General features: G+C 35.9%; 1 protein-coding gene across 1 annotated transcript in view; it reads right to left on the bottom strand.

The window, feature by feature from the left end:
* The window catches only part of LOC143033015 (uncharacterized), a 42,052-nt gene that overhangs the window by 9,912 nt on the left and 14,640 nt on the right, over window positions 1–17,500 (bottom strand). The window contains exons 2-3 of the mRNA XM_076198216.1: window positions 12,554–12,666; window positions 9,699–9,717 (exon numbers count right to left, since the gene is read on the bottom strand). The gene's annotated coding sequence lies outside the window, so the exon portion shown is untranslated. The remainder of the gene's footprint in view (window positions 1–9,698; window positions 9,718–12,553; window positions 12,667–17,500) is intronic.

Below are 17,500 nucleotides of genomic sequence, written 5' to 3'. Positions count from 1 at the left end.
AAAGAGAAGAAAATATAACTAGCTTATACCAATATAGACGGACTAATCTCGGGACTAAACTAAATAAATAATTACCTGTTTGAAGAAAAACCAGAAATAGAGAGGAGAAACGGAGTGAAGGAGTCGTGTTCCTGGTTAAGAAAAACCTAAATGTTACGAAAAGTTAGAGAGAACAGGTTCGAGATGATCACAATAAAAGTCGTAGATAGTGACACGAAAAGCAGAAACTTTGCAGTTATTTATGTGCCTCCAAAAACGGGGCCTTAGAAGGAGAGATATTCCAAAATGTTAGATGATACGAGACTTTCATTAAACGAGATGCTGAAGGAAGTAACGCGGTACTTATGGGAGATTTTAACTGCAAAATAATCTATCGGGAAGAGATGACAGTGAAAGGTGAAGATCAATGGGGGAAATGTTTTACTCAACTTGACTATAGAACATACAATGCCACAATGGATAAAAGAAAACACTAGATTTAGAAATAATGAAGAACCATCGAGGCTATATTTATTATTCACGTCAGAACCTGAAATTGTGGACAAAATTGAATACAAGACACCAATTGCAGAGTGACCATATACAACTTGAGATAGAACTAAATGAGGAAATATGTATAGAGGGAAATGAGAAATACAGAAAAGGAAGACTGATGTATAGTAAAACGGACTTTGAGAAACTTAGGATTTTTTTTTTTTTCGCAAAGCGAGCTGGGAAAAATTTTACAATGAAGAAACACAAGTGGGAAAAAAGGGATGTTTTTGATGAAAATCTATAAAGGAGTGGATAAATATGTCCCAAAGTAAAAACAGGAAAAATATATGTTAAATGCTGGTTTAACAGAAAGTGCAGCAAAGCGAAAAATAGAAGAGACAAAGCTTGGAAAATATGGAGAAAGGAAAAAAAATAGAAAGTGGCAAATATATTCAAAGGAATGAATATGTAAAAATACGCAGGGAAGAAAAAAGAAACTTTGAAAAAGACATAATAGAAAACTGTAAGGATCAACCAAAACTATTCTATAGATATGTAAATGGTACCGGTAAACTAAAAAGCAAACAGGAAATAGTGAAAATACGTCAAGGAAATATGGAATACACAGAGGATACAGAAATGGCCGAAGTCATGAGTAAGCACTTCAAGTCAGTTTTCACTAAAGAAAATGTAAAACCTCGGATGAAAAAAAAGAGAAGTCCAGTACCACCCCCACCCCCATGAGAGAAATAATAATATTCCGGAAGGAATAATGGACCAAATAATTAACCTTGACGTCAGAAAATCCCGTGGACAGGATTAAATAGCAAACTGGATACTAAAAGAATGTAAAGAAGAACTCATAGACAAAATATATAACATAACAAGTTGCTCACTCAAGGAAGGTAAATGCCAGAAGACTGGAAAATGGTGATATCGTACCAATTTACAGTATAAAGGAGGAAATAAGGAAGACCCAACAAATTACAGACCAGTTTCCACTACAATCACGATAGCCCAAATTTGTGAAAAGGTTATAAAAAGTAGAAGGAAAAAATATCTGGAGGAGAATATTATACTAAATCCGAGACAATTTGGTATTAAACAGGGGAAATAATGTACCACAAATTTTATCTGTTTTTACTCATGACTACTGGATACAACACAGGAAAGAGACGGAAGGATTAATTATGCCTTCCTAGATCTACATAAAGCTTTTGACAAAGTCCCTCACAAAAATAAATAAATAAATAGATAAATAAATAAATAAATAGATAAAAAAAATGAAAACTGGAAATCTTAGGAGGAATACAAAGTAATCTATGAAATGGATGGAGGACGTTTTGCATGGAAGAAAATGAGAGTCGTGCTCACAGAGAAAAGTTCTACTTGGGAAGAGGTGATTAGTGGAGTTCCACAAGGATCAGCATTGGCTCCAATAATGTTTGCTATTTATGTGAATGACATGGATGAGGGTGTGGAATATTACATGAGCTTCTTTGCAGATGACACAAAACTGTTAAAGAAAGTGAGTACTGAAACGGACTGTGACTCACTGCAGAGAGATCTGAACAGGGTTTGGGAATGGAGTCAGAAGTGGGAAGTGGACTTCAATATTAAGAAATGTAGAGTAATGGAATTTGGAAAAAGTAAAAAAAAAAATATATATCAGGACAATATAAAATTGGTGCAAAGGAAGTAAAGAAAGTGGAATCTGAAAAAGATCTGGAAGTAATCATCACAAAAGGGCAGATAAACAAAATTGTCGGCGAAACCTATAACTTGCTAAGATCAATAAAAGTGGCTTTTACTTACTTGGACGAAGAAATAGTAAAGAAAATACTAGTCACACTAAGGTCAACATTGGAGTGCGCAGCGATACTATGGTCACCAATACTAAAAAGAATATAAAGAAATTTGAGAGAACCCAGATAGCAACTACGAAGTTGGCCCCAAAACTATCAAAACTGTCAAATGAAGACAGATTGTCAAAATTAGAATTGCCGACTCTGGAACAAAGAAGAGAAAGAGGTGACTTGTTGACCATCTACAGAATTACAAAAAGGTATAAAAGTCCTGGATAGAGAAGACTTACTAAATTGGGATAAGAGAAACACAAGAGGACATGGAAGGAAGCTCAAAAAGGACAGTTATAGATGAGATATGAAAAAGAGCAACTTTCCCCACTTAGTGATGGATGTATGGAACATAATTGACGAAACAATAGTGTGTGCAAAAACAATACACGAATTTAAGGATAAACTAGACATGGCAAGATACAGAGACGGGACACCACGAGCATAGCTCCCCTTCCTGTAAGATACAACTAAGTAAACACACACATACACACACACACACACACACACACACACACACACACACACACACACACACTTCAACGAATGGACGGCTTAGAAGACGTTCTGAAGAGAATTGAAGTTTGTGGATCCCAACGCAAAGAGAAGTGCCTATTGTATTTACAGGGTGGGGGGGAAATTGCTCGTGGAATAGTAGGAAAGTAGGGAAAGAGGAAAGGGGGAGGGATTACTGAGGGAAATGGAAGGAAATGAGGAAGGAGTAGACTTGGCCCAGGCAGACAGGCGAAAGGTAAACAAAAGGCCTCCCGATGACGACGAAATGTCTAATAAAAATGTAAAGATTAGAAGTATAGACAAGAGCAATACAGTAGAAAGTGATGAGAATATTTTCCAGGGATTTAAAGAGGGTGGGGGGGGACACAAACCCCCCCCCCCCCCCCCCCCCCGACTGACAAGACTAGAAGAGAAGGTCGATAAGATGATCGAGGACTTGGAGCGTAGGTTCGGTCATGTTGACAGTATTATACGAAGAGTTGAAAAATTGGAAGAACTAGAGAGGGCGAACAAAAACTTAACTAAGGAAATTGAAGAATTAAAAAAACAGTTAAGAGAAGTAAAAGATGAGAATAAAGTCTTAAAGGAGAATAATAAGGAGAACAAGGAGGGTTGGAAAAAATTCATGAAAATAGCAAGGTTGCATTCACTGACATAATCAGACAGCAAATGAATGAACAAACTGAAAACTCAGTTATTAAAGTGATGAGACAGAAGGAGAATATAGTAAGAGACTTAGCAGACAAAAAGAAATGTATAATTATATTAGGAATGGAAGAGAAACATAACCCAGATAGAACCACAAGAATCAAAGAGGAAAATGAAAAAGTAAGAAATTTACTAGAATTAGTTCAGGAAGATGAACCAGAAATAATGAAACAAATCGAAGAGAAATTCAGGCTAGGGAAATATAGTACAGACAAGACCAGACCAATCAAGATCAAATTCAGGTCACAAACTACGGCTGAGAATATCTTATCCAAAACAGGGAAACTAGCAACAAGTGAACAATATAAAAAGGTATGGATAAAAAGGGAAATGAATAAAGAGGAAAGAGAGGAAGAAAAACAGAAAAGACTTGAAGCAAAGGAAAAAAACGAGATAAGAACGGAGTCAGAAAAAGAGAGATTCTATTGGAGAGTAGTGAATATGAAACTAAAGAAAGTCGACATACAAGAGAAAAACAAAAGGGAAACAGAGAACACAATGGAAGTGGCAGAAAACTAAGAGTGTCTTACACAAATATAGATGGATTAATAACAGGATTGAATGAACTGAATGATTATTTGAAAGAAAAAGAACCAGACATAATGGGAATTGTAGAAACAAAATTAAAAGGTCCACTACCACCCAACAGTGTAGGATATGATGCATATAATTATTGGATTAGAAACAGAGTGAAAAAGGAAGGGGGTGGAGTTATGTTCCTGACTAAGAAGGATATAAACGTGAAGGGTGTCACATATGGAAAGAATACAGTAGAGATGATAATGATGGAAGTAGAAGACAGAGATAAGAAGAACAGAAAGTTTGTGATAAATTATGTGCCCCCAAAAACAGCCTCATGGGAAGAGAGTGAACATAAAAGTATGTTAGAGGACACAAAGATAACATTAAACAAGATAATGGAAGAGGGAGGAAAAATAGTTATGATGGGCGACTTTAATTGCAAAGAAATCTGCTGGGAAGAAATGACAGTAAAGGGTGGAGACGGCTCATGGGGAAACGCTCTACTCGAGATGGTTACTGACCATACAATGACACAATGGATACAGGAGAACACTAGGTATAGAAATGAAGAAGAGCCATCGAAACTAGACCTAGTAATTACATCTGAACCTAGAATAGTGGATAAAATTGAATATAAAACACCAATAAGTAAAAGTGACCACATATTGATTGAACTGGAACTTAATGAAGAAAAATATATGAAAAGAAATGAACAATACAGAAAAGGAAGAATGATGTATGAAAAAACAAACTTTGATAAAATAAGAGAATTCTTTCAAAAGGAAAACTGGGAAGAAATATACAAAGAAGAAACAACAGTGGAAGAGAAATGGAATATTTTGACAAAAATTTACAAAAAAGGAGTGGAAAAGTATGTCCCAAGACAAAAACAAGAAAAAGAATATGTAAAATGCTGGTACAACAAAACCTGTAGGGAGTTAAAAGACAAAAGAGACAAAGCCTGGACCAGATGGAAAAAAGACAGAAGACCTGAAAGGAAAATATATACCTGCTATAGAAATGAATATGTACAAATGTGCAGAGAGGAAAAGAGAAAATATGAAAAAGATATCATAGAAAAGTGTAAAGATCAACCGAAACTATTCTACAGATTTGTAAACAATAAACTGAAAAACAAACAAGACTTGGAGAAATTAAGACAGGAGGGAGTTGAATACACTGAGGAAATGGAAATGGCGGAAATTATGAACAAACATTTTAAATCAGTGTTTACAAGGGAGAACATACAACCTGAAGAGAACGAATGGAAAGAGAAAGTCCCCCCTATGGAAGAAATAGAAGTAACAAAGAATGAAATATTAACACACTTGAGTAATCTTGATGTCAGAAAATCGCATGGACCAGATGAAATAGCAAACTGGATACTAAAAGAATGCATGAATGAACTGGCAGACAAAATACATAGCATACTAAATAGTTCCTTGAAAGAAGGAAAAGTTCCAGAAGATTGGAAAAAAGCAAATATAGTACCTATATACAAAGGAGGAAATAAAGAAGAACCTACCAACTATAGACCAGTCTCTCTAACAAGTACAATAGCAAAAATTTGTGAAAGAATTATCAAAAGTAGATGGGTAAAATATTTAGAAAAAAACAAAGTGTTAAATCCAAGGCAATTTGGATTCAGACAAGGACGATCATGCGTCACCAATTTAATATGTTTCTATTCAAGGCTAATAGATATAATACAAGAAAGAGATGGATGGGCGGACTGTGCATTTTTAGATTTAAAGAAAGCTTTTGACAAAGTACCACATAAGAAGTTGCTTAAGAAATTAGAAACTGAAGGAGGAATACAGGGCAAACTACTAAATTGAATGGAGGACTTTTTGCAAGAAAGAAAAATGAGAGTAGTGATAAGAAACCAACACTCAAAATGGAATGAAGTAATAAGCAGTGTTCCGCAGGGAACAGTTCTGGCCCCAATAATGTTTGCTATATATATTAATGATATGGATGAAGGAATAGAAAGCTATATGAGCTTCTTTGCAGATGATGCAAAACTACTGAAAAGAGTGAAAACTGAAGAAGATTGTGAATCACTACAGAGAGATCTAAATAAGGTATAAGAATGGAGTAGGAAGTGGGAGATGGAGTTCAATACAAAAAAGTGTAGTATAATGGAATTTGGAAAAAGCAAAAACAGAATAACAGGAGCATATAAATTGGGAGAAGAAGGAATAAAAAAAGTAGAAAATGAGAAGGACCTGGGAGTCATTGTTATGAATAATATGTTACCTGAGAAACATATAAATAAGATTTTTGGAGAAACTTATAATCTAATAAGAACAATCAAAGTTGCATTTACATACCTGGATGAAGAAATGGTGAAGAAAATCCTAATCACCCTGATAAGACCAAGATTGGAATATGCAGCAACGATATGGTCACCAAGTACAAAAAAATGTATAAAAATACTTGAAAGAATACAAAGAGCAATTACAAAATTGGCACCAACACTCTCAAAACTATCATATGAAGAGAGACTAGAAAAACTTGAACTACAGACACTAGAGCAAAGAAGAGAGAGAGGAGATTTGATAGCTATTTACAGAATCATGAAAGGCATAGAAATTACTGATAGAGAGAATCTGATAAAATGGGATGATAGAAATACTAGAGGACACGGAAAGAAAATAAAAAAAGACAGCTATAGAAGAGATTTGAAAAAGAACAGCTTTCCTCACAGAGTAATAGACAGTTGGAACAAGTTAGATGAGAAAGTGGTGTGTGCAAAAACAATACATGAATTTAAAAATAGTTTAGATAAAATGAGATATGAAGACGGGACCCCACGAGCATAGCTCCCCTTCCCGTAAAATACAACTAGGTAAATACAACAACTAGGTAAATACACACACACACACACGGCGCAGTGGTAGCATTCGCATCAGCTGCTACAGTGGTCCATATTCAAATCCCGCCCAGGGGAGAAATAATTTCAGTATCGCTGCACTGCAAGTCGTTACTCCAACTCTCGTGGGCGGGAAGTTAGGTGTGTGTGTGTACGTGTAAAGTCACAGCATTCCCCATAGATCGGTCATATATGAGATCTGAGCTCTCTTCCCGGAGGGAAATAGCTGTCGATCACGAGTCCAACACGTGATCCAAGACCATGGTGAATCACACACACTGTTTTGGGCTTGAATCAGATTCTTATCAACAAATTCAATAATCATAGCGAAAGACTTTGCTTCCTCGGTAAGTTAAAAAAAATCCATACTTCATAATGCTATATTACCAACGTTTCACTCTACTCACCATTTCCAAATACAAAAGTACAAAACGCCTATCTCTTGTCTTCTCCCTACCCTGCTTAACAGACATTCCCCTTTTACTCAAGGCTTCCTTCATCCAGTCCACTCATTTCATTCGCGGTCTTCCCTTAAGTTCACTCAATCTACCTCTACCTACCACATGAATTTTGCTAGTCTTTTTTTTTTTTTTTTTTTACCTATTCTTTCCATATACCCAAAACATGCCAGTATTCTTTGATCAATCCTGTCTGCCAGCTCCATTTCCACCCCCGCTCTCTATCTCACCTCATCTTTTACTCTATCTACCCTCGTCACCTTAACATTTGCTTTAACTTCGTTAATTCCCTTGCGTATTTTTTTACTATCCTCAAAAAAAAATTCCCTACCCCACACAATCACCACCTCCCCACTCATAAACTTTCTCCAGATCCATTAAGGCTCAAATGACATCAATATATTTGGCTAAAAATATTACCTGCATTAAAAAACAAACAAATAAATAAATATATAAATAAATAAATAAAAATCCAGGTTTCCTCTACTTTTCCTAAACCCACGCCATTCTTCCCCGATTATTCCTTCCGTTCTCTCATGGTCCTCTGCATTAGCACCCTCCAATATAACTTTTCAATTGAACTCAACAGACCCCTCTAAAACTACTATAATTATAATTTTCCCCTTTTCTTTTGTAAAACGAAACTATATTGTATAAGCAGTCCTTCAGTCCCCTATCACATTTCCCTACCCTAGGTACACATTAAGCAACTCCACTAGACAACCTACTATAACCCTTCCAAACTGTTTTCAGACAATTCATGTGACACCCATCTACCTGTGGTGTATTACCAGTTTTTGCTCATTTTTTCCTATAACTCTACTGTCTAATTCTATCACAATATTTTCCAGCACATCCCACTGCCACAATTAATCCGTCTCTTACCTCCTCTACATTTAGCAATTCTCTGAAATACTCTACCAATCTTCCCACTTCCCCCTTTACTCTCATTAATAAGTCCGTCTTCATCTTTTACTTTTTCCTCTCTGCCTGGCTCATCCCATCTCAATCTTTTCACTTCCTTCCAGAACATTATTTCATTCTTCTAAATATTCTCTGTCAAACTCTTATTCCACTTTACATGTGCTCTCCACTGTGCCTCCCTCACCTGTTTTGCTTCCGCTCTCTTCTATTTGAACCTCTCACATGCCTCCCTTGTTCTAACTGGCAGACGATCCTCATATGCTCACTTCTTTTCTTCGATCACCACCCTCATCTCTTTATCCCACTATTCTCTGACTCTCCTTCTGCTCACTCCTATTCTCCTCGTCTCATATCTTTGCGTATTTGATCGATTCCTCCTTGGAATACCCATTCTTCTCCTATTTCCCCTTTATCCCTCGCCACTTCCTACACTTCTCTTAGTTTCTCCTGTTTCTCTCTCTTACACACACACAATGATACGGTTTAACGTCACAAACTCCCCCCTATCGGAAACCTAGGCCGGTGCCCTTTACAAAGGGCTTTGTAGCATGGTTCAACTTCGCCGGTAACAAGGTTCGAACTGCCATTCCCTCGACCTTTGCCGCGAGTAACGACGCCCTAACCTGCTCGGCCAGCGTGTTTCATATATATATATATATATATACATATATATATATATACATATATATATATATAAATATATATATATATATATATATGTATATATATATATGTATATATATATATATATATATATATATATATATATATGTGTGTGTGTGTGTGTGTGTGTGTGTGTGTGTGTGTGTGTGTGTGTGTGTGTGTGTGTGTGTGTGTGTGTGTGTGTGTGTGTGTGTGTGTGTGTGTGTGTGTGTGTGTGTGTGTGTAGGAGAGAGAGAGAGAGAGAGAGAGAGAGAGAGAGAGAGAGAGAGAGAGAGAGAGAGAGAGAGAGAGATAATTATCATTTTATACAATTGTATTCCACAGAAGATTGCAACAAAACACTGATTTACCAAAAACCTATGCTTTATAAAGTTACTGTGCCACACTGCCATGCCATACCACGTTTAGTTACACAGTAAGGAGCTTATACATGAACACAACACTGTTGAACTTAATAACATGCCGAACTTTATCTACATAGACAAAAAACATATAGAAAATTAAAACACACGGGAAAGAAAAAGGACAAAGAAACAAAACCAAAGTCCTCCAAGGCAATATTTTGAATTTGGAAGTGTCTTGGAAATCCTGATTTGAAAGAGTGCAAGTCGTACACGAGTGGGAAATATCATGAATAAACAAATCTACATCCCAGTAGGCAGAAACAGGTCGGCTACCTCTTGCAAAAGTTATTTCACTTACCACAATTAACAGCACACACCTGTGAACGTAAATAGGGTGAAATTTATTTACACGGCAGATCACACATTAACTAAACACGCTCAGTGAAACTGGTAAAACACCACTGAAATATCGCTTGTTTATTTAATTCCATATTTCCATATATACACACATCAATCACGCGAATCTGATTGGCCACAGCTCAGTGAAATGTAGAATTTTCACTTTGTATCACATAATTGTAAAGCGCACAGGTCTTAATTTTGTTATATATTTACATTAAAACTACATAATATGTCCGTTTTCGTACATCACAGTAAACTAATAAGCATCGTCTAAGTACATACAAATAATTGCAGATCACTGCATCACATGATTGTATTCACTGCAAAAAAATCTAATAGTAAAACATTCAGTTTCTGCTTCATATCACAAAAAATCACAAATTTCATTAAAATTATAATAGACTGTTCAACACTGGTAAGCTCTGACAGACTACACGTGTGAATAGGTGTCTAATAACTGCACAACACTCTATATATTATATTGTATATTCTCGTCACTACACAGGAAACGTATTACAAAATCTCGGGACACACCCGACCATTACAGTACGACACCGAGACCAATGGTGGAGTCGGGTAGATAGCAGTCCGTGCCTTAGCGGTCAAGCATCCGCTTACGTCAACCGACGCTACTTCCACACGCCCACTACACTATTCATTTACTGTGAATCCCTCAAATATGAATATGATGCGCCAGTCAGTTACAAATGGATGCATCTCTGTTGTTTGACTATAGTATATCCAATGGGTAATGTGCATTCCCTAAAAGTTTCCTAGTCTCACCTGTTGAGCTTAAACTCAGTGTTGTCCCATGAATGAAATCCACACACCTGTTGTATCGACATTGTGCTAAACAACCTGAGCTGAGTTAACTACTACTGTAGCTTAAATGCCGCAGGTATACTGATACAACAAAATCACTATACTGTGAAAAATCTTTAATTTTCAATTAACTCTTCATTACGTCGTACGATCTTGCTAGTTCTAGGTATCACGAGACGATTATATTCAGCTGAGAGATGGAGCTTGGGCTAACCCGGGGTCTCGATCGATCAGACCCATTGTAGTCCTCAGGTGAACAAAGTCGACTCTTATTGCCCAGAACAAGATATAATAAAGAGACACTGAGGCTACATTGCTGCACAAACTGGATGGCATTTGAACGCTTGTTTTGGTAACTAGCAGGGCTATTCAAATTTAGCACAATACAACGGGGGGGGACTTTATGAAATAGAGAAAAGAAGCTAAGTACTATAAAATTAATTAGTCAACATAACTCTTCTCTGCAGATGGTGAAGTACTTCTGACATCATAGAAGTAGCAGTAGAGTATAAGAAAAATGACTGGTGGCAAAAGATATGGACAGGATATAAAGGCAAACAAGTATGATATGAAAACCAAGCAGATAAGACTGAAGGAAAAAAAGTAACAAGCAAGCCTGAAATACGAGTTCATACAGAACAGGTTGCACTATAGTGTGGCTTTGCGTTTTGCATTTTTCTTCTTAAAAATGTCAGCATATTCGACTGTTGAGATAATTACTAAATTGTTTTCTCTCTACTTGTGTTTAATGCCTCTGCCAGACTGACGTTCCTTAAGCCGAATAAAACAATTAGTTGTTCGCCAAAATTAAATCTGTGAATGTGTCACAGCAGCGAAGGGGTTCGTGGCCGCCTCCACTCCTACGCTATAAGGGATGACGCTCCTCAAAGTGAATAAAACAATTTGGTGTCAAACAGGATGAAATCTAGAGATGCGTCACTGCATTGGAAATTTGCAGCGACGTCTTCCATGCTATGGAAAGTCGCATGGCACTAACCAGAACAAAGTCTAGAACACACTATCGCTGTTGATGTGAAGCAAAAGAACAAATGTGGGCGGCAGTGACAAGTGATTTTACTTAGCGTATGATAAGGGTTAAGAAATAATTTCGACTGGTGTATCATACTTAACATTCAAAATATGGAGGGGGATGGTCGCTCGTGATGTGGTTATGCGATAACTGATGTGAGAAACAATGCACTCTAACGTTCTATGGGATAACTGCGAAAGGCTACTTTGTATACTGTAAGATTTTTGTTTATACCTTCATATTAGCGATGTTGAAAATATATGAAGGGAACCTATTCACAGTATTTTTGTCAAAGTATATATATCACTGGTCAATATATAACACCGGCCAACAAAATTTATCAAAATGCTTGAACTTAATGGTCCCTTTAAAATTATTGTTTAAAATTAAAAAACTACGCAGCCGAAGAAATAAATAAGAAATCTGCTACAAAATAATGTCATATGATTCGAACACAATTAAAAAAAATGGCATGCCCTTCATCTGGAAATATTTTCCATTGTATTCGAAATGATGATAAGAGGTAAGCCAGTGCTATTATGTATAATGCTTTTAATGTCATCATACTAGAGGAGCTGGGCGCGTTCCTCGGTGCGTTCCGCTTTAGTTTGGCCGCGGTTAGCGCTCCAAAACTATTTAAGCAATATACTGTAGGTGCCGGTATAGTATGTGGCCTATCTTTTAGATGTGTCCTACGAAATTTTTCTTTGGAATAGTATGTCGCCTAACGGATTTTTATTTCGGTATGAACCTGTCTCTTAAGCTTTAATAGTTTGGGAGAGCTAGCCGCGGCCAAACTAAAGCGGAACGCACCGAGGAATGCGCCCAGCTCTGCATAGTAGTTTATACTCTTCTAAGCAACAACTTTTGTGGTGTTTGATTGATGCTAAGTGGGTGATTTTCTGCAAAATGAGGTGAGAATAGGTAGTTGTGCAGAACTTGTTTTCCATAACACTCACGAGATTTGCTGGACTTGGTACCACATTTGACCATCTTGTCTCCAGTCCCAAAACTGCTGTTGCGTTTAGCCACCGTTTTTCGTCTGTCAAGCGGTACCCACCTGCCAATATTTCTGTCAGGGTTTGCACTACATTCACAAAAGTTCATGAAATTTACATCTTATTGCATATTATTAGAGAATCCGCAGAGAAAGTATAGTAAGAAGTACAAAAAGCATTAGTGAAGACAAATACTCGAAAGTTATACTGACCTATCTAATGAAAAGACTGACTATGCAGATCAAAACCGGAAGAGACGAAATAAAAAGAGCTAAACGGTAAAAGGTATTTTGTCAATAAAAGGCAGGGAAAAAAAACACGAATTAAACAAAGGAAACTTAAAAGAAATTATGTAAAAGTATTAAATAGGACGAATGCAGACTAGCTTTAGAGAGGTAGCGAATTATATCTTTGAAAGACAGAAGTGGAGAGATTATCAAATGCAGAGATAGTGGTAAAACGAGTACAAGGGTAATACAGGGGATAGCCGACTCAGAGCATATGCCCACCTTTCACCCATCCCACACCACCCATTCAACACCCGTCCCTTCAATCTTAACTCCTTATGGATGAAGGGCCATCCAAGATCCCCCTAACTGTCCGGTGCAGAGTCAATGTACCAAAACACAACACCTCCGACTGCCAAGGCTGGTTTATCCCCACCTCTTCATTGCATGGCGACCCTCACCCTCTCATCCACTCGAGAAATATACAGGGCCTTCAAGAAAAAATCCTTTCGGGCAACATTATTTCCTCACCCATTCACCATTCTCCACTCACACCTACCTCTTGCCCACTCCCCTCTCTGCTTGACAGACATCCTTGTATCCAATACTCCGTTCATCACGTCCATCCACATCATTCTCGGTATTCCCCTCAAGTTCATCAATTTCCGCCTTCCCCACATTTTTGCTAGTCTTTCTGCACTAACCCTTTCTGCATGCCCTAATATTCTTTGATCAACCATGTCTCCCAGTTCACTTTCCACCGTTCTGTGCCTAACACCTCTTTTTCCTTGATATCCATCTTTGCAATCCTCACAATCTTAATAATGATAATAATAATGATAGAAGTAATAATGATAATAATGATAATGATGATAATAATGATGATAACAATGATAATAATAACAATAATGATAATGATGATGATGATGATAATAATAATAATAATAATAATAATGATAATAATAATAATAATAATAATAATAATAATAATAATAATAATAATAATAATAATAATAGTAATAATAATAATAACAATAATAATATATATAATCATAATAATAATAAACATAACAATAATAATAATAATAATAATAATAATAATAATAATAATAATAATAATAATAATAATAATAATAATAATAATAATAATAATAATAATAATGATGATGATGATGATGACAATAATAATGTAATAATAATGTAATAACAACAACAACAATAACAATAATAATAATGATAATAATAATAATAATGATGATGATGATGATGATGATGATGATGATGATGATGATGATGATGATGATGATGATGATGATGATGATGATGATGATGATGATGATGATGATGATGATGATGGTGGTAGTGATGATAATGATGATGATGATGATGATGATGATGATGGTGATGGTGATGGTGATGGTGATGGTGATGGTGATGATGATGATGTTGATGATGATGATGAAAATAACTATAATAAAACAAGGAGCTTTCGAAGAACAAGGGCCCCAGTTTCCCCTTTTGAACAACAGGGGTCCCAGTTTTGCACTTTTGAAGAATAGGGACCCCAAATCAAATGGGACCCTTATTCTTCAAAGGGTCCACCTAACCTAACCTAACCGAACCTAACCAATCCTTACCTTACCTAACCTAACCCCTTTTGAACAACAGAGGTCACAGTTTTGCCCTTTTGAAGAATAGGGGCTCCAAATCAAATGGGATCCCTATTTTTCAAAAGTTCCTAAAACAATAATGATAATGATAGTAACAATAACACTGGGTAAAAATTTTTAATAAAAGTTTTGCTTCTCTTGTTTTTTAATTGTTTCTACAGCAAAATTTTGCGCTGGTTCCAAAAGTATATTCTTTTTTCCACTATCGACCGTTTTAGTGATATAGAAAATTATGTTAATATAAAGAAATGTATGGGTTACGGGAAAACAATTGTCGCTTACATTTTTCATTTTTCCAGGTTTATACCATAAATATTGACGTCCTTGACTATGTCTACTAAGAGGATGCAGGAATTCACCAGATTCATTCTGTTATGTGTGTTGAACCTAAACATGTATCATATAAAATTGTGAAAGGAGCGAAGTATTAGATTGGTTATAGACTGTATGTTGGAATAAGCACGGGTGACCAAGAAAAACCATAGGCCTCTCATGCAATATGTGGAAGTTGTTGATCAAATGCATGGCTGAGAGGCTGGTTCAAGAAAAGTAATGCCATTCGCTGAGCCAAGAGTTTGGCGAGAGCTAAAAAATCATCACGATGATTACTACTTTTGCATGATTGACATATCAAAGTACATTAAAGCTAAGGGAAGAAAATCCTTTCCATATCCCAGCATTTTATCCTCTACTGCACCTGTCTCACATGATACCTTACTGATTCCACAGCCACCAGAAAATGTAAGTAAATCTTATCAAATTGTGAATTCCGTTGTTTGTAACAAAATCAACATTGAAATCTTCTAAATATGTTTTCTTGTAATGCAATTGAACATGCAATCAATACTTATATTCCAATAAATGCATCCTTTTTCAGGTAGAGGATATGATGGAGGTCTCATCAGGAGAGTGAGAAGGTTGTGACAATGAAGAAATGGATGAAAATTTTGAGCCAAGACTGAGTACCCGCCCACACTTTCCAAATCAACGTGAACTGGATGAGCTCATCAGGGACTTGGGCCTCACTAAGTCAGGAGCTGAGCTTTTAGCATCCAGACTGAGTGAATGGAATCTGTTGGGGGAGGACTGTAGATCAACAGTATACAGGAAGCGCCATGAGGAATTCGAAGTATACTTTGATATAAGTGAGGATCTCTGCTTCTGCGAAGATATTAATGGCTTATTTACAGCTATTGGAATTGATCACAACCCTGAACAATGGCGACTGTTCATAGATAGTTCTACAAAAAGCCTCAAAGCTGTTTTACTACATAATGGGAATCAGTATCCATCCCTGCTTCTCGAGAAGGTAAACTATGATGAGTTTAAATGGGATGTTTGTGGTGATTTTAAAATGTTGGCCTTATTGGATTCCAGGGTGGGTAGACCAAGTGTTCATGTTCTCTTTGCCTATGAGACAGTCGGGCTGATAATGAACACTAACAAAAAGTGAAGCAGCCCCCTCGAGATGACTTGCAGCCAAAAAAATCTCCGTTTTATTAGACAGCCTTTTGTAGAGCCTGCCAAAATGTTGTTACTACCACTTCATATAAAGCTTGGTTTGGTCAAACAGTTTTTGAAAGCATTAGATCATGGTGGAAAAGCATTTCAAGAGGGTGGTATATTTACTGGTCCGCAGGTAAGGAAAATGTTGAAGTCAGTGCAACTTGAGAATGCAATGAGTGATGTCGGAAGAGAGGCGTGGTATGCATTTCGAAATATAGTTAATGGATTCCTTGGTGATAATAAAAATCCAAACTACAAGCAGCTCGCAGCAAAACCGTTGGAAAATTAATAGAACTTAGGATGTAGAATGTCATTAAAGGTGCACTTTCTGCATTCCTATTTGGATTTTTTCGTGAAAACTTGAGAGGAGAGGAGAATGGTGAGAGGTTCCATCAGGACGTTGCAGCAATGGAGAAAAGATACCGAGGAAGATGGGACATTGCCACGATAGGAGATACTGCATGGTCAATGGAGCTCACAGTAGGAAATCGCGTCCATCTGAGCATTTCTAGTGGGCTCTTATAACAGTATCATATGCTTTTATTCTTACATTTTTTTATTAGTATAAAAAGGGAATACAAGGACAAAATATCAACTACTATTTATAGACAATTTGAATATGCTAAATATAGTGTACAATCGCAGCTATGTATAGTATGTTTTGTATATATATCCTCAATTACATTTTAAAATAACGATGCTATGCAATTTTCAATGGTATTTTCGAAATCAGGAGAGAAAACAGCCTGAGAAACATTAAGACATTTAAAGAAACAAAACTAGTGTTACCCAATGTAATAGAGATACCGGTATTAATAATAATAGAAAAACAATTATGATAATTATATTAATAATGCTCAATAGTAATAATAACAATAATAGTAATAAACAATAACACTAATAATAACAATAATAACAATAATAATAATAATAATAATAATAATAATAATAATAATAATAATAATAATAATAATAATAATAATAATAATAATAATAATAATAATAATAATAATAATAACAATAATAATGATAATAATAATAATAATAATGATAATAATAATAATAATAATAATAGTAATAATAATAATAATAATAATAATAATAATAACAATAATAATAATAATAATAATAATAATTATAATAATAGTAATGATTACAATAATAATAATCACAATAATAATAAGTCGAGAGACGAAACATCACGGAAATCACAAGTACACACACTTATGCACACGTACATGCCACCACCAAAGATCATTCTACAAAGTTCGTGGAGAGCACTAAAGCTTACAGGATAAACACAGTCATGTCTGCGGTCGATCCTGATGACGTCATGTGAATGTGCGGGTAAGAGTGGGAGGTAACAACGTTGTGACATGTTATTTCACTTTAACTTGGCGTGTTCTATATATAGTGAGAGAACGTGCATTTTCTCTAATGTTAGTTTGAAATACAGACTTGACAAAGTGCACACTTTCAGAGAAATTAGGAGCAATCAGGGAATG

The sequence above is a fragment of the Oratosquilla oratoria genome, chromosome 1 (genome assembly GCF_046742065.1).
Source record: "Oratosquilla oratoria isolate Oo_2021 chromosome 1, ASM4674206v1, whole genome shotgun sequence".
NCBI classification, from domain to species: domain Eukaryota; kingdom Metazoa; phylum Arthropoda; class Malacostraca; order Stomatopoda; family Squillidae; genus Oratosquilla; species Oratosquilla oratoria.
The sequence above is the reverse complement of the archived record's forward strand: the minus strand, read 5'-3'. Positions and strand labels throughout refer to the sequence as shown.